This window comes from Dasypus novemcinctus, chromosome 4 (genome assembly GCF_030445035.2).
Source record: "Dasypus novemcinctus isolate mDasNov1 chromosome 4, mDasNov1.1.hap2, whole genome shotgun sequence".
NCBI lineage: Eukaryota > Metazoa > Chordata > Mammalia > Cingulata > Dasypodidae > Dasypus > Dasypus novemcinctus.
In genome coordinates, this window is record NC_080676.1 from 7,662,838 (window position 1) to 7,689,197 (window position 26,360).

General features: G+C 41.9%; 1 protein-coding gene across 6 annotated transcripts in view; it reads right to left on the reverse strand.

Annotated features, from left to right (window-relative positions):
- The window catches only part of PIK3CB (phosphatidylinositol-4,5-bisphosphate 3-kinase catalytic subunit beta), a 203,427-nt gene that overhangs the window by 139,257 nt on the left and 37,810 nt on the right, over window positions 1-26,360 (reverse strand). For 5 of the 6 annotated variants that reach the window (XM_058295060.2, XM_071214544.1, XM_058295061.2 and 2 more), the window contains exon 2: window positions 5,968-6,073. The gene's annotated coding sequence lies outside the window, so the exon portion shown is untranslated. Of the gene's footprint in view, window positions 1-5,967; window positions 6,076-26,360 lie in introns of those variants that run through there. The other variant, XM_071214545.1, reaches the window with a different exon arrangement.

The following is a 26,360-nucleotide window of genomic DNA, read 5'->3' on the forward strand; positions in this document are numbered from 1 at the left end:
TTGCAAGCATCTCACTTGGCCTTTTGACTGTCACATGACATGAGGAAATAGTACATAAAGGGCAATATAAATGGTTGCCTTGTTGATCTCAATGCAGTTTCCTAATATGACAGTATGTTAAACAAGTCACATACATTATTAAATATCAGTTTTGTTTATGAGGAGGATTACTAGTTTTAGGCATAATACAGAGTACATTTTTGTGTAATTTAATAAAATCTGTAACATTTAAAATTTAATATATAAAACAAGTTACTTTTAAAAGGATCTAAAATTTTTATTCAAATTGTTATGATCATTGAGATTATTTATACTGTACATGACTATAAAACGACCTTTTAATGTGAGAAAGGCTTTTTTAAATTTTGGTTTTGGGGTTTTTTTCTTTGTTTTATTTTGTTCTTTCTTGACCCCCTACCTCTCCCCTGCCCCAACCTGCTGTTTTTGCTGTCTGTGTCCATTCGCTGTGTGATCTTCTGTATCTAGCTCTCACTTCTTCTCTAGGACTCACCAGGATTTGATCCCGGGGACCTTATGTGGAAAGAGGTTCCCTGTCAATTGCGCCACCTCAGCTCCTGGTCTGCTAAGCTTCACCTGACTCTCCCCTTTCTCTTTTGTTGCATCATTATCATCTTGCCTTTGTGACTCACTTTCACAAGCACTGGCTCACTATGTGGGCACTCAGCTTGCCACACAGGCACTGGCTCACCACGCAGGCACCTGGCTTGCCACATGGGCACTGGCTCACCATGCGGGCACTCGGCATGCCGCAACAAGAACTGGCTCACCACGCGGGCACTCGGCTTGCCGCACGGGCACTGGCTCACCACGCGGGCACTCGGCTTGCCGCACGGGCACTGGCTCACCACGCGGGCACTCGGCTTGCCGCACGGGCACTGGCTCACCACGCGGGCACTCGGCTTGCCGCACGGGCACTGGCTCACCACGCGGGCACTCGGCTTGCCGCACGGGCACTGGCTCACCACGCGGGCACTCGGCTTGCCGCACGGGCACTGGCTCACCACGCGGGCACTCGGCTTGCCGCACGGGCACTGGCTCACCACGCGGGCACTCGGCTTGCCGCACGGGCACTGGCTCACCACGCGGGCACTCGGCTTGCCGCACGGGCACTGGCTCACCACGCGGGCACTCGGCTTGCCGCACGGGCACTGGCTCACCACGCGGGCACTCGGCTTGCCGCACGGGCACTGGCTCACCACGCGGGCACTCGGCTTGCCGCACGGGCACTGGCTCACCACGCGGGCACTCGGCTTGCCGCACGGGCACTGGCTCACCACGCGGGCACTCGGCTTGCCGCACGGGCACTGGCTCACCACGCGGGCACTCGGCTTGCCGCACGGGCACTGGGTTACCACGCGGGCACTCGGCTTGCCGCACGGGCACTGGGTTACCACGCGGGCACTCGGCTTGCCGCACAGGCACTGGGTTACCACGCGGGCACTCGGCTTGCCGCACGGGCACTGGCTCACCACGCGGGCACTCGGCTTGCCGCACAGGCACTGGGTTACCACGCGGGCACTCGGCTTGCCGCACAGGCACTGGCGCACCACGCGGGCACTCGGCTTGCCGCACAGGCACTGGCTCACCACGCGGGCACTCGGCTTGCCGCACAGGCACTGGGTTACCGTGCAGGCACTCGGCTTGCCGCACAGGCACTGGGTTACCATGCGGGCACTCGGCTTGCCGCATAGGCACTGGCTCACCACGCGGGCACTCGGCTTGCCGCACAGGCACTGGCTCACCACGCGGGCACTCGGCTTGCCGCACAGGCACTGGCTCACCATGCAGGCACTCGGCTTGCTGCACAGGCACTGGCTCACCACGCGGGCACTCGGCTTGCCGCACGGGCACTCACGTGGGCACTTGGTTCACCATGCAGGCACTCGCATGGGCACTTGGCTTGCCATGCAGCACTTGCATGGGTGCTAGGCTCACCACATGGGCACTTGGCTCACTATCCAGGCACCCACATGGGCACTCAGCTCGCCGCACAGGCACTGTTTTTCCTTTTTCACCAGGGTGCTCCAGGGATCGAACCTGGGACCTCCCATACGGTAGGTGGAGGCTTTATCACTTGAGCCACATCCGCTTCCCTGTGAGGAAGGATTTTAACACGATTTTGGGGAGTGTCTTTCTGCTATTCCTGAGCACCCAAGGGCCTGGGGAACATCAGTGAGCTGCAGCCTGATTTTAAACTTTAACATACATTTCTCCATTGATAGCTTAGTTGTATACCATGTTTAATTAATTTTCATTCAGTAAACAGTTATTGATAACTGACACAGGCACTGTACAGAACCCCAGGTCAGTTCGTATTCAAGCTCCTTTAGCCTAGAATGCTCCCTTACCCCATCCCAAACGGGGATGGCCTCCTCCCTCACTTTATTTGGAGCCGTTAGCTCAAAAGCAACCTTACCCAAGAGGGCTTTCCTGACCACAGCATATAAAATAGCAAGCCTATCCACCTCTCATCAATGTCTACCTTGACCAAATATATTTTGCTTATTAATAGCACTCATTACTACCCAACATGCTTTTTGTTTTTTTGAGAAACTGGGGCCGGGGATTGAACCCGGGACCTTGTGTGTGGAAAGCCAGCACTTAACCACCAAGCCACTTCAGCTCCCATACGTGTATTTTTTTATCTTTCCCATGCTCACTAAAATACCAATTCCACGAGAAAAATGCCCCATTTTTATTCATTCTTGTAACCCTACACCCTTACACCCTACACAGTTCTTGGTATATTACTTAGTAAGTGCTCAGTAAATATGTATAGACTCACACATGACTTCTAATCCCTTGACACATCTCCTTTATCAAGTGTACATCCTACAGTAAGCTATCTCAACCACCAAGACCGAATTGCTCATGCTCATTTCTACCTAAAAGGCCTTGGTAGCTGAAGTTATGCTGTCTGCAAAGCCACGCTGGTCTATTTCAAACTGAGCCTTTACTACACTACTCAGTAATCCTTCCTATCCCATCCTGGCGATTATATTAAGTTTTTCCGCCATCTCTGGCCAATTGTAACAGTATTTAATACCCCCCACCCCGTTTGTCTGTTTTCTGTGTCTATTTGCTGCGTCTTGTTTCTTTGTCCGCTTCTGTTGTCATCAGGGGCGCGGGAAGTGTGTGCGGCGCCATTTCTGGGCAGGCTGCACTTTCTTTCGCGCTGGGCGGCTCTCCTTACGGGGCGCACTCCTTGGGCGTGGGGCTCCCCTACGTGGGGGACACTCCTGCGTGGCAGGGCACTCCTTGTGCGCATCAGCGCTGCGCATGGGCCAGGTCCACATGGGTCAAGGAGGCCAGGGTTTGAACCGTGGACCTCCCATGTGGTAGGCGGACGCCCTAACCACTGGGCCAAGTCCGTTTCCCTGCAACAGCTTCTTAACTCATCTCCTTGCCAGGGAAATCTTTAAAATATATATCATGACACTTTTTTTGTTCAAAGCCTCCACAAGACCTCCTCGAGTCCAAACTCCTTACCAGTGCTTTAGGGCCCTACAGGGCCGGCCCTGCCAACATCTTCTACCTCATTTTACGATACCATGGACTCCATCAACCCTGTTCCAAATGCACTGGACTTGAATTCCACCAACATAGTAAACTCATTTCCACCTTGAAGTTTTTAGTGACTGAATTCCTGTCATTCACACTTTAATGTCTCCTCTTTAGAATTAGCCAACTATCCTATTTTAATTCTTTTCCTATCATATCACTATTTGGCATCTTTTTGTTCACTTCAATGATTTGCTCTGTGAGATCAGGGTTCTTGTCTATGCAAGTGGCTACCACAAAGGAGGTATTCGATAAAACGTTTGGTGAATTTGGTAATCCTAAATTTTTTCTTCTCCCAGGATCCCAACTCCACCACTGATTAGCTACATGCCTAGTAAATAACCTCAATTCCTACCTCATTAAAACAGTAAGATAGGAAACTCTATAGTTTTCTTCTTTGCCTAACAATTTCTTTATATCTTTTTTTTTAAAGATTTATTTATTTATTCGTTTCTCTTTCCTCCCTCCCCCCAGTTGTCTGTTCTCTCTGTCCATTCATTGTGTGTTCTTCTGTGACCGATTCTATCCTTATTAGCAGCACAGGAATCTGTGTTTCTTTTTGTTGCATCATCTTGCTGTGTCAGCTCTCCGTGTATGCGGCACCATCCTTAGGCAGGCTGCACTTTGTTTTGCGCTGGGGTGCACTCCTTGAGTGTGGGGCTCCCCTACGTGGGGGACACCCCTGTGTGGCAGGGCACTCCTTGCGCACATCAGCACTGCACATGGGCCAGCTCCACACGGGTCAAGGAGGCCCAGGCAGACCTCCCATGTGGGAGACTATTGGCAGACTATTGGCAGACTATTGGGCCAAGTCCGCTTCCCTCCTTTATATTTTAATTCATCCCCTTCCCTTCCTCTGGTATCTAAGCGGAAAGGCTGCTACTCACTTCTGCACATGTCCTTGATTTTAAACCTTCTTACCCCTTCAAGGCAATTAACTACTCTCTCTAATACTTAAACTACTCTAATGGATTATTCCCTTTTGCCTAAAATATACAGCGTGCCGATGCCAAAATATCTTCTCCCATATGGTTAACTCCTCAAAATGATCACTGTCTCACTTCTCCCACAATTAAATTTCTTGAAATACATTCCATTTTATTCTTCATGCTGTATTATTTTTATAAAACCATTTATCCTGATTCATCCTGGTCTATTCAATCGGCTCTCTCAGTTATCAATAACCTTTTAATCAAATCCAATACCCTATTATAGGGTATCAGAATCTCTGAACTTTCTACAGCAAGTTAAACATCTGAAGAGTATCTTTGAAATTCTTTATTGTGCTTCAGAGAAAGATACTGCATTATCCTCATTCCCCTCAAAACTATTTATCTTTTTCTTTACAGATTCTTTTTTATCAACAACCACTCATTTAAAACAGGTATTCCTAAAGTCCTGTGTTATCTTTCTTTCTATCTCTCTACTCTCTCCTATGACACTAGCAATGTCATACATTTCCACAGTTTAAGCTCTATGTGAATTACTCCAAGATCTTCAGACCCTAAACTATGTTTTAAGTTCAGTTTCATATTTTCACAACTAAGGAGTTACAACAAAAATTCTATCTATACCTCAAAATTCAAATTCTCTACAAAAGAATTCATGTTACAGCCCAGCTCAATTCCCCCTAATACAACCCTTTCCTCATGGCTTCCTTATTTCCCTATATGGCAACATCAGGTTTCCAGCCACCAGAATTCAAAATCTTGGACTCATTTGTGACTTTTTTCTTCCACGCTTCCTGCCAAATCTACCTATGAAATCTACCCTGCCAAATGAACTCAGAGATCACCTTCTTTCCACACCCACCACTCATTCCGGTAATCATTATTTTACTTCTGCATCACTTATCACAGTTGCAATTTCATGTCTATGTATTTAGCACCTACCTTGCCTGCTATCCTTTGCCTAATGAAGGCAAGTAACATGTCTGTTCCATTAACATTATAAATAGGGAGAACATCTATTTAATGTTCAAGTCAATAGACTTGAGGACACTAAAAATAGTTCGGAATTAACAGACCTACAACAAGTGTAAACCTGATACATATGGGCACCCTAACTGATGGCAGCTTCCTAGTACATACTACATATTGGTTTAACTGCCAAATCCAAAATGCTTCTTCAGTTTTCAATTAATCTCTCTAAAAGGTTTTCAACACTACTAACTCCTCCCGTCTACTTTAAGAAACTCTATAATAAACATAATCCTAAATACCACACTATCTAAAACAAGGTTTAGCATTTTCTCACCCTTACCCCCACCCCTCATGCAGATTAACTAAGATTTAGAATATGTAAAATAAGTAGTGTTTGTATTTTCCTTCTATATTTAACTTCTAGGAAAATAGCATAATTCAAAATTCAAAATTGGACACTTACCTTGAAATGATAGCCCCCATTTCAGTCTTTTAGGAAAACAGATGGCATTACTTATTTTTAAAAGGTGAAGGTTTTCATAGAAGACTTTTCCAGGTTAGAAGATACACTACAAAAAAGTTTGGAGATATAACATGTTATTTAAATGCACTAAATTTAAAATAAATAATAAATTTATATTATTTATAGTACGTAACGGCTTATAACTTTACACATTTTTAAATACGTGAAATATTAAATTTTATATTATTAAATAATATAAATGTTATTATATTTATATAATACTATACAATATTAAAATGATAAACTGTTAGAGCTGGAAGGAACTTCCGAGAACATCCTGGGTAACTCCCTCCTTTCTAACTTAAGAACCCAGAGGACCAAATGCACTACCTGCCCAGGGTTACACGGTAATGGACCAACCTCTTTCCAGTCTTCATCTTTCTAAATTCTCTAGCTCAGATCACCTCCTCGTTCTTGAAACCTCTCTTCTATATTACAGTGGTTTTTGTTCTACTTCACAATTCATTCTTCTATCTATATCACAAGCTGTCAACCATGCATTATTTCATTTCCCCCTCTTATTCTTTAATGTAATTTGACACAACAAAATAATATATGGAAAATCCATATAATCAACCATAAGACAAACACTGCAAATCACCACCCCATAGAACACCATTAATATTGCACCTACCGATGTTCTCCTCCCATCCCAACCTCAATCTTGAATTACATATATTGTTCCACTGGTTTTTAAAATAACCTTATCATAGTCATATACATATATACCTAAACACTATTTTGCTTAGGTTTTTGCTTCTCACCCCTTTTTTAAAATCTAATACGTGGAATCACCTGAGGTTTGAATATTTTCATTCAAATACGCTTCTAAGCTTCAAGTTATATTTTTATTGCTCTACAGTATTTTATTGTAGAAGTATGCAACAATTCTATTGATGGATATTTGGATGACTCAATTTTTTGCTTTCATCAACATTACTATACAAATCTCCAGATGCTCACGAAAAAGAATTTCCCTAGGGTTATAAACTCAAGTGGAATATGAGGGTCACAGGACATGTGAATTCCCAACTTTACCAAAAGATGCCAAATTTGTATTCCAACAGTATCATTTCACCCACTCACGAGTAGTATATAAATTACAATGGGGAAGCAGATTTGGCTCAACTTACAGAGCATCCATCTACCATATAGGAGGTCCAGGGTTCAAACCCAAGGCCTCCTGACCCGTGTGGTGAGCTGGCCCATGCGCAGAGCTGATGTGCACAAGGAGTGCTGTGCCATGCAGGGGTGTCCCCTGCATAGGGGAGCCCCACATGCAATGAGTGTGCCCCGTAAGGATAGCCACCCCACACGAAAAAAGTGCACCCTGCCTAGGAGTGACACTGCACACATGGAGAGCTGATGCAGCAAGATGACACAACAAAAAGAGACACAGATTCCCAGTGCCGCTGACAAGAATGCAAGTGGACACAGAAGAACACACAGCGAATGGACAGAGAGAGCAGACAATGGGCAGGAGGGGGGTGGGAAGGGGAGAGATAAATAAACATTAAATCTTTAAAAAAAATTACAACGGATAGCAATCTTTGTACTTGTAAAGTCAGATTTCTTAACTTGTACCAATATAGAACATACATAATGGTATCTCACTGTGGTTTTAGTTTGCACTTGCTTGATTAGGTCAAGGATCTAATGATATTGAAGACTCTCCTATGTTTTTCCATTACGTATGTTCCTTTCTACATTCCTTTGATCACAGCTTTTGACCATTTTTCATTGAAATGTTTGTCTTAATAGCAGGCTTCCTTTACACATTCAGGACCAGAACTAGCTACATAATTTACAGGGTCCAGCCAAAATTAAAATGTAGAATGTCTTATTCAAAAGTTCCTAAGAATTTCAAGACAGTGACAACAGAGTATTAAACTGAACATAAGCCCAAGTTTTTCACAATCATGCAGTTGGCCCTGTTTTGGACACTAATTCTTCATCTATTATATGCATTACAATTATTTTATTCAAATTCTTTGCTTATCTGTTCATTTTCTATATGGTGTCTTCTCATGGAACATTAATTTTAATGTCATCAAAACTATCATTTTTGTAGTTGACTTTTCTTATTAAGGAAATCTTATATTCTTAAAGCTCCCATAAAGTTTTGCCTTTTACAGTTGAGTTGAAGGATCAGTCAGCTCATAGCCCTCTCTCTTCAGCAATACATCCCATTCTTTGCTAGTATCAACCTCTTACAGAAACTTTAAATATCACCTTTATGGTAGGAGCATCCTGATTAATATCATTTAATTCATTCCTGGGTGGTCCCACTCAAATTGTGGTTATTAAGTTTCAAAATCTTTTTCATTTTGTACTTTCAAAATAAAAGCAGGGTAGGAAGCTAGTTATTTACTCTCTAGGTCTTAGTTTCTTTGTTTTTGAAATAGGATCAATAATACACTTTTTTAAAAAAATAAGAGGAATGTTATAAAGTAAATTTTAGAATATCAAAGTATATCAACCTGTTTATTTTACCAAAAATAAGGGAGTTTATTTTTCAAAAATAATCCATTTGGAATTAAGTCAAACACAAAAGGACAACTTTGTACAATTTCCTTTATGTGAAATACCTAGAAATGCAAATTTACAGAGAGATGTTACCATAGGTGGGGGGAGGGAGAATGGATACAGCATTTCTATTTAGGATGATAAGAAGTTTTAACAATAAATGGGGGTGATGGAAGCACAATATCATGAATATAATACCAGTGAACTGTATACTTGAAAGAGGTTAAAATGGGTTTTATGTTGTATATATTACCACAATAATAAAAATTAAATATAATCCATTTGGCACAATATACATTCATAGGGATGAAAGTAGTCAGTTTACTATCCTTGCACAGTCAACCAAAGCACAATGATAGTTTCTTCAAACAAAGAATTCAATAAAATTCATTCTTCAAACTCCTAATAATGCTATAGGTAAAAAAAAAAAAAGTTTTTAATAACCTTATACAAGAAGATCCACTCACAATCACAAATTTATTGTGAAAGTAAAGTGAAGGTTTGAATTCACTAAAGGAGAAAGCTCTAGATAAATAACCTTTAAACTTTAAAAAGGAGAAAAGAATTTCAAAAGCTCATCCAAGCACTAAGAATAGCCCATGGCCAAACCAAGCTGCCTCGGAAGCTATTCCGTGGCTGGAAGTGGAAGGTACACTTCCCAAAAATGAGGGAGAAAGGCGGTTGGGAACTAATTTCAGCTACAGATTAGTAAATTCAACGGGTTAAAGAATAATGCTAAAACACCTTAAAACTGAGCAAGTCCAAATCAGAGAGGTTGGCAGCCACCATGTTCCTCTCTGCCTCCGGCATGGTGGGAAGCCGGGCTGACTGAAAATCACAATGCCAGTAGGAACCAGCTTCTTCACTACTCAGATCCGTGTGCAGACCTCGCCTAAGCTAGAGCCCCACCTCCGACAGGGAGGAAGCTGGCAGGACCTGCACCAGCCTCTCCAGGTAACTGCAGGTACGTTCAGCGGGCACAGACTGCAAAGTCAGAAGTCTACTGGGGCAACTGTGGTCACTTTGGACTGGTAGAACAGACTGCTGCCCACACCTGCACCTCCAAACCCACAGGGAAGGAAGGGGCATGAAGTTTCATCAGTCTCTCTGGGCAACTACAGTCTAGGCCTGCACAACTTGGGTTATTACACACAGCTGTGGCTCTATCCTTACCCCTGGCAAAGGAGAAAAGTGAGGGAAGCATCATTCCGTCTGGTCCCTGAGGCAGTAAGGCAGCCTGAGTGTCCACATTTTATAGCACCAACTGCATCTTTGGCTCCTACTACACAACCAGCAAGGGAGAAAGGGCAAGAGAGCCCTAACTAAAGAGAGAATTGCATCCAGAATAAATACACCCAGTAAGCCAGATGTAAAGATGTCAACAAAATATTACAATCCACACCAAGAAACAGGTAGCCCAGTTAAAGGACAAGATAAGCCTCCAGATGACATAAAGGAGTTGAGACAACAAATCATAGATGTTCAAACAAATCTCCTGAATAAATTCAATGAGATGGCTAAAGACATTAAGAATATTAAGACAACACTGGATAAGCACAAAGAAAAATTTGAAAGCATACACAGAAAAATAACAGATCTTAGAGAAATGAAAGGTCCAATAAATGAAATGAAAAATATATTAGAAAAAAATGAAAATACATTGGAATCATATAACAGCAGATTTCAGAAGGCAGAAGAAAGGATTGGTGAGCTCAAAGAAATGGCTTCCAAAAGCGAATATACAAAAGAACAGATGAAGAAGACAATGCAAAAAATTGAACAAGGTCTCAGGGAACTAAATGACAGCAAAAGACATGCAAACATATGTGTCATGGGTGTCCCAGAAGAAGAGAGGGATAAGGGGCAGAAGGAATATTTGAAGAAATAATGGTAGAAAATTTCCCAATCCTATCGAAGGACATAGATATCCATGTCCAAGAAGCACAACATACTCCCATCCAAATAAATCCAAATAGACCAACTCCAAGACACATACTACTCAGAATGTCAAATGTCAAAGGCAAAGAATTCTGAGAACAGCAAGAGAAAAGCGATACACATATAAGGCATACCCAATAAGACTAAGTGCTGATTTCTCATCAGAAGCCATGGAGGCAAAAAGACAGTAGTCTGATATATTTAAGATACTGCAGGAGAAAAACAGCCACTCAAGAATCTTTTTTCTTTTTTAAAGATTTATTTATTTATTTAATTCCCCTCCCCTCCCCCGGTTGTCTGTTCTCGGTGTCTTTTTGCTGCGTCTTGTTTCTTTGTCTGCTTCTGTTGTCGTCAGCTGCACTGGAAGTGTGGGCGGTGCCATTCCTGGGCAGGCTGAACTTTCTTTCGCGCTGGGCGGCTCTCCTTACGGGTGCACTCCTTGCGCGTGGGGCTTCCCTATGTGGGGGACACCCCTGTGTGGCACGGCACTTCTTGCGCGCATCGGCACTGCGCATGGGCCAGCTCCACACGGGTCAAGGAGGCCCAGGGTTTGAACCGCGGACCTCCCATGTGGTAGACGGACGCCCTAACCACTGGGCCAAGTCCGTTTCCCATCAAGAATCTTATATCCAGAGAGACTGTCTTTCAAAAATGAGGGTCGGTTTAGTATTCACAAATAAACATAAATTGAGAGAGTTTGTGACCAAGAGACAAGCTTTACAGGAAATACTAAAGGGTGGGCTACAGTCTGAAAAGACAGGAGAGAGAGGCTTGAAAGAATCTAGAAATGAAGATTTATCAATATAAGTAACTGAAAGTCTCAAAAGAGTGGTGAAAATAAAATATGACAGATAAAACCCAAAGGTCAAAATGGGTGAAATAAGAACTGCCTTCACACTAATAACACTGAATGCTAATGGATTAAAATCCCCAATCGAAAGATACAGAATGGCAAAATGAATAAGAAAACATGAGCCACCCATATGCAATCTGCAGAGACTCACCCTAGACCCAAGGATACCAACAGACTGAAAGAGAAAGACTGGAAAAAGATACTCCACACATTCAGTATCAACAACAACAACAACAAGAAGCCAGAGCAGTCATACTTATACAGATGAAACAGATTTTAAAATACACTAGTTAAGGGAAGCAGATGTGGCTTAACTGACAGAACATCCATCTACCATATGGAGGGTCCAGGGTTCAATTCCCAGGGCCTCCTGACCCGTGTGGTAAGCTGGCCAAACACAGTGCTGCCACGCACAAGGAGTGCCGTGCCACGCAGGGGCGCCCCTGCGTAGGGGTGTCCCATGTGCAAGGAATGCACCCCACAAGGAGAGCTGCCCCACGTGAAAAAAGCGTAGCCTGCCCAGGAGTGGCACTGCACACAGAGAGCTGAGGCAGCAAGATGACCCAACAAAAAGAGACAGTTTTCCCACTGCCACCAAATAATGCAAGCAGATGCAGAAGAACACACAACAAATGACACAGAGAGCAGAAAAAAGGGGGGTGGGGAGAGAAATAAATAAAATAAATCTTAAAAAAAAAAAGACACTAGTTTTAAAAAAAGGCACTAGTAATGTGCAATCTGAGGAGAAAGTCAGAGAAAATAATTTCATTTAAAAGAACAAAAAGCATCAAAAATTTAGGAATAAACTTATCCAATGATGTAAAGCACTTGTAGTCAGAAAACTACAATGTGTTGTTAAAAGAAATTTTAAAAAGACCTAAATAACTGGAAGACCATTTCATGTTCACAGATTGGAAGACTAAATATCATTAAGGATGTCAATTCTACCCATATTGAGATACAGATTCAATGAAATCCCAACAAAAAGTTTCACCAGCATTTTTAAAATAAATGTAAAACATGATTATCAAATTTATTTAGAAAGAATAAGGGGTCCTGAATAGCCAGAAACATTTTAAAAAGGAAAAATGAAGTTGGAGGGCTCTCATTTCCAGACTTTAAATTATATTACCAGGAAGCAGACTTGGCCCAATGGTTAGAGCATCTGCCTACCACATGGGAGGTCCAAGGTTCAAACCCCGGGCCTCCTGACCCTTGTGGAGCTGGCCCAGGCGCAGTGCTGATGTATGCAAGGACTGTTGTGCCACGCAGAGGTGTCCCCGCATAGGGGAGCCCCACACACTAGGAGTGCGTCCCTTAAGGAGAGCCGCCCAGCATGAAACAAAGTGCAGCCTGCCCAGGAATGGTGCTGCACACACGGAGAGCTGACACAACAAGATGACACAACAAAAAGAAACACAGATTCCCATGCCACTGACAACAACAGAAGTGGACAAAAAGAACATGCAGGGAAACGGACTTGGCCCAGTGGTTAGGGCGTCCGTCTACCACATGGGAGGTCCGCGGTTCAAACCCCGGGCCTCCTTGACCCGTGTGCAGCTGGCCCATGTGCAGTGCTGATGCACGCAAGGAGTGCCCTGCGACACAGGGGTGTCCCCCGCGTAGGGGAGCCCCACGCGCAAGGAGTGCTCCCCGTAAGGAGAGCCGCCCAGCGCGAAAGAAAGTGCAGCCTGCCCAGGAATGGCGCTGCACACACTTCCCGTGCAGCTGACGACAACAGAAGCGGACAAAGAAACAAGAAGCAGCAAACAGACACAGAGAACAGACAACCGGGGGAGGGGAGGGGAATTAAATAAATAAATCTTTAAAAAAAAAAAGAACATGCAGCAAATAGACACAGAGAACAGACAACTGGGGGAAGGGGAGGTGGGGGAAGGGGAGAGAAATAAATAAATTATATTACCTAGCTACAGTGGTAAAAACAGCATGGCACTTGCATAAAGACAGATACACAGACCAATGAAACTGAACTGATGGTTCAAAAACAGTCCCTCGCATCTATGATCAAGTGATTTTTGATAAGTCTGTCAAATCAACCGAGCTCAGGCAGAACAATTCATTCAACAAATGGTGCAGTGAGACCTGGTTATCCATAGTCAAAAGAAATAAAAAGGACCCCTATCTCACACCTTATACAAAAATTAACTCAAAATGGATAAAAAGCTTAAATATGAAAGCAAGAACCATAAAGCCTCTGAAAGAAAATGTAGGAAAACACCTTCAAGAAATGGCGGTAGGTGGTAGACTCTTAAAGGAGATAAAAGTAGGACTGAGTTGGATTACTGATGCTTAATAATATAAGGAGAAGTTTTAATTCACTTTACCGTAAAAGTTTGTAAATATACAGAGTTGATCGTAACACAAAACAGTGAGTAACAGCTGCTTTATAAATGGGAATGTGACTGGAAACAGTAGCCTAGGGATGTAAATGTTAAAGAGAGCTAGAGAATAAGCTAGGAACTGAGTAACACAGTAAACCCAGAGGTGGAAGAGAATTGTGGTTGATGGTACAGATGCAAGAGTGTCCTCCGTGAACTAGAGCAGATGTTCATCACTACTGTAGGGTGCTGGGAATGTGGAGAAGCATGGGGAAACTACAACTGGAGTGACCTATGGACTGTGGTTAACAGTAATACTGTACTATTCATGCATCTACACCAAAGATGTACTGCGTTGATAATGGGGAGTATGGAAAAAGTGTGCCAAATGTACATTATGGACAATTGGTACTGATAATAGTCTGATGATATTATCTCATAATCTGTAACACATGTTCCACCATGGTGTTGAGTTGGTACAGGGCAATGTTGTATGGGAATTCTGCACATGCTCATGATTGTTTTATAAGATCACTACTTCTATAATAAAAATATATTTTTAAAAAATAATTATAGGGCAGGTTGAGGGGAAAATACACCAAATGCATGATATAGACTATAGTTAATAATAAGATTTTGATGATATTCTTTCATAATTTTTAACAAATGTCTCACAACAATGCAAGGTGTTGGTGGTAGATTTACGTATGGGATCCCTGTATGATGTTATGCATGTTTGTTTTGTAAGTTCACAACTTTACTATACACTTTTATGTATGTTCATGTATAAATGATAAAAAAATAATAACAACAGTGTGGTATGGGGGGTTGGAAATACACCAAATGTAAGATACTTTCGTTAGTAGTAATATTTTGAGAATGCTCTTAAATCCTTAGTTAACAATGTTTCACAACAAAGCAATGTATTGGGGGAAGGGTGAGGCTGAGAGCCCTGCATGATGCTATGTATGTTTGTTTTTTAAGTTCAAAACTATTACTATACACTTACTGTTTATGTATGAGTAATATACTCGAATAAATTTTTAAAAATATTACTGCTAAAAACAAACAAAAAAACATGCTCCAACCATGCAATGTGCAAGTCAAAAGCTGGCTAAAGGGGAGTGGATGCGGCTCAAGCAGTTGAGCACCTGCTTCTCACATGGGAGGTCCTTGGTTCAGTCCCAGTGCCTCCTAAAAACAAAATCAAACAAGCGAACAAATGAAAACAAACAAACAAACAAAAAAAAACTCAGGGAAGCCGACATGGCTGGGTGGTTGAGCGCCAAGGTCCCGGTTCAATCCCAGGTCTCAGTACCTCAAAAAAAAAAAAGCCAGCTAAACTACTCTATTTCTTTCATCTTCTAGTAATAATGATTTCAACCTCTTTCCACAACTAAGTGAACAGCTCTCTAAATTCTAAAAGCACTTTATGTTGCAAGTGCTTGTTCCTCTTCCTACTGACTCTAGAGAACTCCTCACATACCACAGCAAAGTCCAAGTGCTACATCAAAGGAATGTGATTCCCTCCCAGATTTTTACAAAATATGGAACCTATATTCAGAAAACTACAAAACGCTGCTAAAAGAAATCAAAGAAGAGCTAAACAAATGTAAAGACATTTCATGTTCATTGATTGGAAGACTAAATATCATGAAGATGTCAATCCTTGTGAAAAAATAAGTATGGGTAATCATGCATACACACAAGAATGTTTTTCTCTGAAAGAGAACAAATGCACATTAATGTTACAAGAAGTTAATATCAGGGTGATACTTGGACAAAAACAACCAAAGCAAACTATGGACTATAAAGTAATAGTATAAAGTAACAAATTAATAATCTTCCATCAATGGTAAAAGAAAAAAAAGTATGCTGGGTGAAAGAAAATAATTAAAATCTACTACATAATACTGGACTCCATCTATAGAAATGTAAATACAAATAAATTATAGAGACAGAAATAGATTAGCAGGGAAGCGAACTTGGCGCAGTAGTTAGGGCATCCGCCTACCACATGGGAGGTCTGCAGTTCAAACCCTGGGCCTCCTTGACCCATGTGCAGCTGGCCCACGTGCAGTGCTGATGCGTGCAAGGAGTGCCCTGCCACGCAGGGGTGTCCCCCGCGTAGGGGACCCCCACGCGCAAGGAGTGCACCCCGTAAGGAGAGCCGCCCAGCGTGCAAGAAAGTGCAGCCTGCCCAGGAATGGCGCCGCACAGAGCTGACATAGCAAGATGACGCAGCAAAAAGAAACACAGATTCCCGTGCCACTGACAATAACAGAAGCGGACAAAGACGACGCAGCAAAAAGATACAGAGAACAACTGGGGTGGGGGGGGAAAGGGGAGAGGAAAAAAAAAAGTAATAGATTAGCAGGATAGAAGGGCAGAATGACTGGGAAGTGACTACTAATGGGTAGGGTTTTTTACCCTTTGTTTTTGTTCTTTTTTTCTTTCCTCTTTTCTTTTTTTGTCAAGTAATGAAAGTGCTCTAAAATTGACTGAAGTGATGAATGCCCAACTCTGTGATTATATCAAATGCGACTGATTATACACTTTAAATGAACTGTATGGTTGATGAATATATTTCAATAAAATTGACAATAAAAAGAATATGCAATTACAATTTGATACCTATTACCCAAGAAATAACCAGACTGAGAGTAATACTACAATGGATATGTCATTCTAACTCTTTCTTTTTGCTTGACAACTAGATGTTCTGTATCTGACATTTCTGAAAATAAAATTTTTCTTAAGGAAATGGCTATAGCTTAAGGAAATGGACTGCCTCCAACATACGAGGTCCCAGGTTCAATCCCTGGTACCTCCTAAAAAACTTAAAAAACAAAACAAAAACAAAAAAGCTGATAAAGCTAATTAACATGGGAAAAACGGGCAATCTCACTAGTATTTAGGGAAATCAAATTAAAACCACAGTAAATGCCACTGTATACAACCAGAATGGGTAAAATTTAAAGAAATAATATTTACTGTTACTGAGGATGCAGAACAATGAAAACATACATACCTACAAGTCCAGCAATTACACCCTAAACATCCAAAATAAATGTGCATACTTTTGCCAAAAACATTATTCAGAATAGCAAAAAATTAGAAACATGAAAGATGTTGCTAATGTGGGAAAATGTGGAAAATGTGGGGAGCGGAGCATATGGGAATCCCCTATATATTCTCCGTAACATTTATGTAATTGAAGTATCTTTTAAAAAATAAAATAAGTGAGTAAAAATTAGAAACTCAAAGCAAAACGGATGAATTGATATAAAAATAGAATACTATATTGCAAAGAAAATTAACTGAAAACCATAAAACTTTAAATAAAAGTTTAGTGATACAGAAAGATATGCTAAAAAAGAAAAAGAAAAAGGAAAAAACACAAGATGTTAAATTTTTTAAAAAGTTCAGAATAGTTGCTAAATTGTATTCTGGAGAGGATAAAGATGGAAAGAAATAAAAATCTATATTCCCATTTGCTTATGTGTGTAAGAAACACAGAATACTCACACAAGAAACAAATAGTCCCTTTCCAAGCAGAGTGAAGTGTTAGGGGATTAGAATAGACATGAACTGGGCTGGCTGGTGAATAGAGATGGCATGGAGACTTTCTACTGTTTACACTTTTGATACTTTACTTTCGAACCACAGGAATCTATTACCTATTACAAATAAATAATTCAGGAAAAATACCCAATAACACAGACACATATATTTAACATATCTGTATTTTAAATCAATTTATTATTAAATGCTATCCCTCTAAGATCTGGAACAAGACAAGGATGCCCACTGTCACTGCTCTTATGTAACACTGAATTAGAAGTACTTACTCAGGGAAGTGGACGTGGCTCAATTGATAGAGCGTCTGTCTACCATATGGAGGGTCCAGGGTTCGATCCCCAGGGCCTCCCGACCCATGTGGTAAAGTTGGCCCATGTACAGTGCTGCCGCACGCGATGAGTGCCATGCCACGCAGGGGCGCCCCCAAGTAGGGGTGCCCCACACACAAGGAGTGTGCCCCACAAGGAGAGCCACCCTGAGTGAAAAAAGCGCAACCTGCCCAGGAGTGGCGGCGCACACACGGAGAGCTGACTCAGCAAGATGACACAACAAAGAAGAGACACAGTTTCCTAGTGCCCCCAGATAATGCAAGTGGAGGCAGAACACACAGCAAATGGCACAAAGATCAGACAACGGGGGGAAGGGGCGAGAAACAAATAAAATAAATCTTAAAAAAAAAAAAAAGTACCTGCTCAAGCACTCAGGTAAGAAAAAGAAGTGAAAGGAGTCAAAATTGGAAAGAAAGAAGTACAACTTTCACTATTTGCTTATGATGAGATCCTATACATAGAAAGCTCCAAAAAACCTACAACGAAGATTCTAGAGCTGGTAAACAAGTGTCAAGATATAAAGTGTCAAGATATAAGATCAACATGCAAAAATCACTAGTATTTCTGTACACCAATAAAGAGCAATCTGAGGAGGAAATAAAGAAAAAAATTCCATTTACAATAGCAACTAAAGCACATACCTAGGAATAAATAACTAAGGATGTAAAGGACTTGTACACAGAAAACTACAGAACATTCTTAAAGGAAACCAAAGAAGACCTAAATAAATGGAAGAATATTCCATGTTCATGGACTGGAAGACTAAAAATATCATTAAAATGTCTATTCTGGGAAGCGGATTTGGCTCAACTGATAGAGCGTCTGCCTACCACAGGGGAGGTCCAGAGTTCAAACCCAGGGCCTCCTGACCCATGTCACGAGCTGGCCCACACGCAGTGCTGAAGCACACAAGGAGTGCCATGCCACTCAGGAGTGTCCCCTGCATAGGAAAACCCCATGCTCAAGGAGTACCTCCCATAAGGAGAGCCTCCACATGCAAAAAAGCACAGCCTGGCCAGGAGTGGTGCCACACACACAGAGAGCTGACGCAGAAAGATGATGCAACAAAAAGAAACAGATTCCCAGTGCCACTGACAAGAATGCAAGCGGACACAGAAGAACACACAACGAATGGACAGAGAGAGCAGACAATGGGGGAGAAGGGGAGAGAAACAAAATAAATCTAAAAAAAAAAAAAATGTCTATTCTACCCAAATTTTTTTTTTTTTTTTTAAAGATTTATTTATTTATTTAATTCCCCCCCCCCTCCCCTGGTTGTCTGTTCTCGGTGTCTATTTGCTGCGTCTTGTTTCTTTGTCCGCTTCTGTTGTCGTCAGCGGCACGGGAAGTGTGGGCGGCGCCATTCCTGGGCAGGCTGCTCTTTCTTTTCACGCTGGGCGGCTTTCCTCACGGGCGCACTCCTTGCGCGTGGGGCTCCCCCACGCGGGGGACACCCTTGCGTGGCACGGCACTCCTTGCGCGCATCAGCGCTGCACATGGCCAGCTCCACACGGGTCAAGGAGGCCCGGGGTTTGAACCGCGGACCTCCCATATGGTAGACGGACGCCCTAACCACTGGGCCAAAGTCCGTTTCCCTCTACCCAAATTGATTTACAGATTTAACATAATCCCAATAAAAATTACAACAGCATTTTTTACTGAACTGAAAAAGCCAATTATGAAATTTACTTGGAAGTAAGAGGGGCTCCAAACAGGCAAAAACATATTGAAAAAGATAAATGAAATTGGAAGAATCCTGCTACCTGACTTTAAAGCATATTACAAAGCTTCAGTGATCAAAATTGCATGGTTTCGGCACAAGGATAGACATACTGACCAGTGGAACTGAATTGAGAGTTCTGGACAGACCCATACATATCAGGCCAAATGATATTCTACAAGGCCACCAAGACCACTCAACTGGGACAAAACAGACCCTTCAACAAATGGTGATAGAAGAACTAGATACCCATATCCAAAAGAATGAAAGAGGATCACCATCTCACACCCCATAGAAACCTTAACTCAAGACTGATCAAAGACCTAATATAAAAGCCAAGACCATAAAGTTGCTATAAGATAATGTAGGAAAGGATCTACAAGGATTTTGTTTAGGTACTGAGGCTGGAGATTGAACCCAGGACCTTTTCTGTGTGAAGACGGCGCTCAACCACTGAGCCTCATTGGCTCTCTTGAGTTGGTTTTTTGTTTATTTGCTTGTTGTTTGTTTTTTTTAGGAAGCACGGGGAACCAAACCCGGGACCTCACATGTGGGAAGCAAGCGCTCAACTGCTTGAGCCACATCTGCTCCCCCTACAAGATTTTGCAGTAGGGTTTCATCAACTTTACACCCAAAGCATGAGCAATGAAAGAAAAAAGAGATAAATGGGACCTTCTCAATACTGAATGCTTTTGTGCTTCAAAGGAGTTTGTCAAGAAAGTGAAAAGGCAGCCTACTCAATGAGAGATATTTGGGAACCAAATATTAGACCGGTAAAGGTCTAATATCTAGCATATATATAGAAATCCTACATCTCAAAAATTAAAAAACAACCCATTAAAAAATGGGCAAGACAACTGACAGAATGCTTGAGAATAATCTAGGAACTGGATAGCACAGTAAACCAAGAGGTGGGTGAGAATTGTGGTAGATGCAAGAGTGTCCTTTGTTAGCTAGAACAAATGTATATCACTACTGCAGGGTGTTAGGAATGTGGAGAAGCATGGAAAAAATACAGCCAGGGTGACCTATGGGTTGTGGTTAGTAGTAATAATATAATATTCTTGCATCTATGCAAAAGATGTACTGTGTATACTGAGGCAGTACGGAAAATGTGAGCCAAATGTACACATGGACATGGCAGCTATGGACATGGCAATAATCAGATGATATTATTTTATCTGTAGCAAATGACACACCACATTGTGGTGTGTTGATGGAGGGGTGTTGTTCGGGAATTCTGCACGTGTGCATGATTGTAGTATAGGTTTACAACTTCTGTCATAAAAAAATATTTAAAAAATAATAATAGGGTGGGTTGGGGGAAAAACACACCAAATGTAAGATAAGAACTATGATTAGTAGTAAGATTTTGACAGTGTTCTTTCATAGTTTGTAACAAACGTCTCGTGACAATGCAAGGTGTTGGTGGAGAGTTGATGTATGGGGCTCCTGTATGATGTTATGCATGTCTGCTTTGTAAGTTCACAACTTTTACTATACACTTAATTGTTATGTATGTTCATATATAAATGATATAAAGATAATAATAACTGGATTGGTTAGGGGAAAAATACTTTGGAGTAATATTTTGACAATGCTCTTTAATCATTAGTTAAAAAGGCTTAAAAACAATACAAGTTATTGGTGGTAGGGTGAGATGTTATATATGTTTGTTTGACGTTATATGTTTGTTTTGTAAGTTCACAACTATTATACATTTATTGTTTATGTATCTTTATGTATGAGTGATAAATTTCAAATTAAAACAAAATAAAACAGAACAAAAAAAACCTATTATCATTAATGATCATAATCTCTACCCATGCCTAAAATACGTGGTTGACCATAAGTAAAATTCAGAATGACTGCTTTCCCTAAAAGTTTAAATAAAAGTAGGTTTCTCCAAAACAAAAAACAAAACAAAAAAAAATAGGCAAGAGATTTGAATAAATACTTTTCTAAAAAGGAAATACAAATAAATGAAAACCACATGAAAAGATGCTCAACATCACTAGCTATTAAGGAAATGCAAATGAAAACCAGGATGAGAGGGAAGCGGCTGGGGCTCAATCAGCTGGGCTCCCGTCCACCATATGGGAGGCCCTGGGTTCGCGTCCCGGGGCCTCCTTGTGAAGGCTAAGCTGGCCCATGCACCGTGGAGAGCTGGGGCAGCAAGATGAGGCAATAAAAGGGAGACAAGAAGATAGAGAAAAAACTCACAGTGTATGGACACAGAGAAGAGACAGCAAAAGAAAGGGAATAAGATGCGGGGAGGGGGGGGGATCAATAAAAAAATAAATACATCTTAAAAAAAAAAAAACTAGGACAAGATATCATTTTACACCTTAGACTCACTATTAAAAAATAATTTAAACCCAGAAAAACTACAAGTGTTGAAGAGGATTTGGAGGAATGGGAACACTCTAACTGCTAGTGGGAATGGAGAATAGTGCCACCATTGCAGAGGACGGTTTGGCAGTTTTTTAGGAAGCTAAAGTATAGAATTGCCATATGATCCTGTAATCCCACTACTAGGAATATATACAAAAGGACTGAAAACAGGGACACAAACAAATATATGCATACCCATACTCACAGTGGCATTATTCACTACTGCCAAAAGTTGGAAGCAACCCAAGTGTCCATCAACATATGAATGGATAAGCAAAATATGGTATATACATACAATGGAATATTACTCAGCTGTAACAAGGAACGTAGTCCTGATACAAGCGACAGCATGGATGCACCCTGAATACATCATGTTGAGTAAAATATAGCCAAATGCCAAAGGACAAATATTGTATGAAATCACTGACTTGAAATACTCAGAATAAGTAAACTCATAAAATCAGAATCTAGAAGATAGGTTACTAGGGAACAGGATGGCAATAGGGAACAGGAAGTTAAGGCTTAAAATGCACAGGGTTCCTATTTGGAATGATGGAATGTTTTGGTAGTAGTCACAGACGAACACACAGCGAATGGACACAGAGAGCAGACAAGTGGGGGGCGGGGAAGGGGAAGGGGAAAGAAATAAATTAAAAAATATATATATATAAAAAACAGACATATAAGTATACACTTTTAAATTCTTTTTATTACTGAAAACAATTAAGAATTATTGAGGGAAGTAGATGTGGCTCAAGTGATAGAGCTTCCACCCATCATATGGGAGGACCTGAGTTTGATCCCTGGGGCCTCCTGGTGAAAAAGAAGAAGAGAAAGCACGCCCGCGTTGCAAGCCAGTGCCACGCAAGTACCCGTGTGGTTAGCCAATGCCCCGTGCAAGTGAGTCACGCAGCAAGATGATGATGCATCAAAAGAGAGACAAGGGGAGAGTCAAGGTGAGGCAGAGCGGAAACCAGGAACTGAGGTGGTACAGGTGACAGGGAACCTCTCTCCCCATCAGAGGTCTCCAGAATCGAATTCCGGTGAAATCTAGAGAAGAGAAGACACACAGCAAAAACAGCAGGATGGGAAGAGGGAAAGGGGGAGGATAAACAAATCTTTTTTTTAATTATTAAAAAAAAAAAAAAAAGAATTATTGAAATGACACATTCTTCTTTTCTTCTCTGCATTTATTTTTTCCCTAGGAATTCTTATCTAGTCCTTAATGTCAAATAACACCAAACACTATGACTCTCAAATTTCTATCTCCAGCCTGTACCTCTTCTCTGACCTTCAGACTTGCATCTCTGTCAACTGGACACCTTCACTTGGATGTGTGTAGACATTTAAAAATGGACCAAAATAAACTATCAATGTCCTCCTGTTCTTCTTGCTCAAATCGCATCCACCCAGCTACTCTGGCAAAAAATACAAAAGTAAACAAAAACCTAAGATTCATTCTGGATTCCTCTGTATTTTCCAAATTTGAATCCTCTCTCCCCCTCATATCCAGTCAATCAGTTAAGTTCTACTGGCTCTATCTCCAAAATATTCCAAACTTGGCCAACCCTTCCATTTCCCTTGATACAGCCTGAACCTAAGCAATTATCAGCATCTGTTGGCTATTTGCTCCAAAACCTTCCTAATAAGTCTCTCTGCCTCCACTCTTGCCTCTCTAGAATTCATCCACACCACAGCAACCACAAGTATTTTGTAGAGCAAAAATCAGATCACTCTAATTCCTTTCATAAAACCTTATGTTTGTAATCCTGCCTGCGTTACAACGATGACATACTAAAACTCTACATGATCTTAACAATGACCTACAGAGACCCTATATTGATCTCCTGCCTACCTACCTCAGGCAAAAATTAGCTAAAAAATGCATCATAGTTCTAAATTTAAAAGCTGAAACTATACATTAGAAAAAAATCATAGAAGTAAATCTCCATTACTTTGGATCAGGGAACGGTTCCTTAGATCTGCCATCAAAAGCACAAGAAACTCATTTCTCCTTTCCATTTCCCCCTTACTTTAGGTCAAACAGCATTTTAAAGTCATGGTATTTTATGTAGACATGGATATTCTGCTGATCCGCATTGAACCTTCCGTATAAGGTCATTTTCCAGTTGCATCATCAGTTGGTAGTTGATAGTGGTCCCTCGTTGCCAGGGAGGCTCTTCCCCGGGTGTCATGTCCCACGCTGGGGGGAAGGCATTGCATTTACATGCTGAGTTTGGCTTCGAGACTGGCCACATTTGAGTAACATGAAGGCTGACAGAAGGAAATTCCCAGGCACAAAGTTGCTCTAGGCCTTGTTATTATTTTGGGTTTATCAGCTCACAAGCATAGTCATTAGTATCAGGGGCTCACTGTTGAACCCTCACTCCCTCCCGGTCCCCACCACTGTACCTGGGAGACTGTCGCTGCTCCCCTAGGGACCACGACAGAGCACCACTGGCCAGGAACCCAGTACCCCCCCTACTGTGGTTTTTAATTGTTGCCACTATGAGTATATCCAAACATTACCATGCACCCTGGACATATGTTCTGTACAGCTCCCTGTCAGTCATATATCATCTGTCATTGGTATCTCATACCAGTATCCCTCCATTGCCATTGTTGAAACACTCTGTGATCCAGAACTCCCCGAAATTTGAAGCCCAATATAATGTCATGGTCCCTTACTAGGGAATGGCATATAGCGATGAGTTTAAAGGATAGATAAAGAACTTGGATAAAGTTAGCTAAAGAACTTAGATAAAGAATGTTGACTTGAAAAAATTCCACATCCTATTTTTTTCTTTTTTTTTTTTTTTTTTTTTCCCCCCCCCCCTAATTATTCAGCTTTTCTTCACAGGAGTCCTAGACCACAGCAATGTATATATATAATAAAGGAGAAATGAGTTTATATGGCTACAAGTTTCTAAAAAAGAGTCTGGAGGCTGGCAGAAGGTTTGCCCTCATGCACAACTGAGCAGAGTCAGAGAGACAGATAAAGCAGATACAACCCCCAGATATTGGTTCCTTTGAGGGCTAAAGAGACCCATGGGAGTTATGGTCATGGCCGATGGGGTTAACTACCAGGGCAGATGGCCCCTCTTTGGAAATGGTGTTTATGTGGGATGAATCTGGACTCAGATGGGATCTCCCTTCATAAGACTTTCATGCTAATGTGCTGGAGGTGCAGTTAATGTTGGGGTTTAAGATATATTTAGGGGATTTGAATCTCTGGACTGACAATGTAATAGCCAGATCCTGAGCCTCAACAGACTCCAGCACCTACAATCTGATTTATTGGACTTACTACACTCAGCTAAGATGGAGGTGAAGAAGGACAACCACCACACCATGGAGCCTAGAGTGATTACAACTGAAAATGGGAAGATTGCATCCAGCATCCAGGTGGAATCTGAGCCTCCTCTTGACATAAAGGTGCAATGGACACAACCAATCCAGTGTCCACATAGAAGAGGTGGCATTGGATTGGGAAAAGTGGACATAATGGACAAAGGGTATGGGGAAAGGCAGGAAGAGATGAGAGGTGGAGGCGTCTTCGGGACATGGAGCTGCCCTGGATGGTGCTTCAGAGGTAATCACCGGACATTGTAAATCCTCACAGGGCCTACATGATGGAATAGAGGAGAGTATGGGCCATGATGTGAACCAATGTATATGAGGTGCAGAGGTGCCCAAAGATGTACTTACCAAATCCAATGGATGTGTCATGATGATGGGAACGAGTGTTGTTGGGGGGGGGGAGAGGGGGGGTGGGGGGGTGGGGTTGAATGGGACCTCACATATATATTTTTAATGTAATATTATTACAAAGTCAATAAAAATTAAAAAAATTAAAAAAAAAAAAAAAAAAAGCACAAGAAATGGGGAAACGGACTTGGCCCAGTGGTTGGGGCGTCCGTCTACCACATGGGAGGTCCGCGGTTCGGACCCCGGGCCTCCTTGACCCGTGTGGAGCTGGCCCATGCGCGGTGCTGATGTGCGCAAGGAGTGCCCTGCCACGCAGGGGTGTCCCCCACGTAGGGGAGCCCCATGCGCAAGGAGTGCGTCCTGTAAGGAGAGCCGCCCAGCGCGAAGGAGGGAGCAGCCTGCCCAGGAATGGCACTGCCCACACTTCCCATGCCACTGACGACAACGGAAGCAGACAAAGAAACGAGACGCAGCAAAGAGACAGAGAGAACAGACGGGGGGGGGGAGGAATTAAATAAATAAATAAATCTTTTTTTAAAAAAAGCACAAGAAATGAAAGAAAAAACAAATTAGACTACATCAAAATCGACAACTTTTGTCCTGCAAATGATACCATAAAGTAAAAAGACAGGGAGCAGATGTAGCTCAAGCAGTTGGGCACCCACCTCACATGGAAGGTTCCCAGGTTTGGTTGCCAGTGACTCCTAAAGATGAGCAAAGACAACAAGCAGACACAACGAGCAGAGACGATGAGAAAACAGATAAGGGAGTCATCTTGGGGTGGATTGGGGGGAATGGGGAGACAACCCAAAGAATGGTTAAAAAATATTTGCAAATCTTATATCTGATAAAAGACTGGTATCTAGAATATATGAAGAATGGAAGAATTTATGATATATGAATTATATCACATACCAAGTTATAGCACTTTTTAAAGTGTACAA